Genomic DNA, 1,256 nt, shown 5'->3' with positions numbered 1-1,256 from the left:
AATGCCTCCCCCTTTTTTAAAGGGGGCAGAATTTATTTAAACAGGGAAGTATTTACAATGTCCCCCCTCCAAAAAAGTAACAAAAAAGAACAAAATTGATCTTTGCACTTAAATCAGTGGTTAGCTTTACAATACGTAGTTAAACATACCACTCAGTGCTCCAACCGCTCCAAAATTTAATGACTTTCCATCCATTATACTGGCATCACATTCTATCTCACCCAGAAGGTTTAGGTTAGACCCCAATCCTGCATTTGTAAAAGGAGAATCCTAGAAATAAGAACAAAACACTATAAGGCCACATTCCGTAACAATGATCATTAATTTTTCAAGATGGAAAGAGCTTTCATTTGGATCTATCTGGCCAGAAGAGGGATTATAGGATTCAGACTTAGCTTTCTCTCACTCCCTCATTTCCTCCTTCCCCATGGTTGGAAGGATACATTTTGTAACAAACAAGCCTTGAAACACTTAATTTTACTATTTATTTTAGATTTATATCTACATTAGGAAGTTATTACCACGGTTTAGAACTATTCTAGTATAAAGAACAAAGCTTGAATGTTGTCAGAAAAGCTATTCAATAGTAACAGTTAAGGCTGTTCAATGTACTTAGGACAAAACCTAAACAACCCCTATTTGGGACTGTATACCTATATTTGTTTTGTGCTGAAAGCTAAAACTAGACAAAAAAAAGAGAAGCGCATTAATTCTCAGATTAACTAAGTCCCATATGCAAATGTATCTAACCTTATAACAGTAACACACAAAATAAATCCAAATGTAACTGATCACGTGAGAGAAATTATAATGAAAAAATCTACAGTATACAGAAATTTTATGTCCCAAGCAAACAGCTTGACAGATGAGCAGCTCTGCCCATTCTCAAGAATACATGAGAGGCTTCAGTCTGCAGGCTAGCACCCTGCATAGCCTTCTGACACTATAAAGGAAACTTTGGTCCCTTAGGATCCTAATTTGACCAACTTAACTAAGAGATCAAAGTATCAATTGACCTTATGATTGAATGATGTACCAGTAAGTTCTTTGAGGGGACAGAGAACACAAACAAATATAAAGCCTAATTTAAATGCCTGTAATCTTTTTTTTAATAATTGCATTTTATTATAAAGTTATCATTCTACAAATTCATCTGAGCAAACTCACTCCCATTGTGAATACTGTATAGTAGCATACAATTGTTCTGCATCGAAGTATTATCACTGAACTAATACAACAATATGTTACACAAAGCA

At 34.6% G+C, this 1,256-nt stretch overlaps 1 protein-coding gene across 1 annotated transcript in view; it reads right to left on the bottom strand.

Annotated features, from left to right (window-relative positions):
• The window catches only part of TASP1 (taspase, threonine aspartase, 1), an 86,181-nt gene that overhangs the window by 73,200 nt on the left and 11,725 nt on the right, over positions 1–1,256 (bottom strand). The gene's annotated exons all lie outside the window — the stretch shown is intronic.

This window comes from Pygoscelis adeliae, unplaced genomic scaffold (genome assembly GCF_000699105.1).
Source record: "Pygoscelis adeliae isolate BGI_AS28 unplaced genomic scaffold, ASM69910v1 Scaffold122, whole genome shotgun sequence".
Taxonomy (NCBI): Eukaryota; Metazoa; Chordata; class Aves; order Sphenisciformes; family Spheniscidae; genus Pygoscelis; species Pygoscelis adeliae.
Note: the sequence above shows the minus strand (reverse complement) of the source record. Positions and strands in the feature narration are given on the sequence as shown.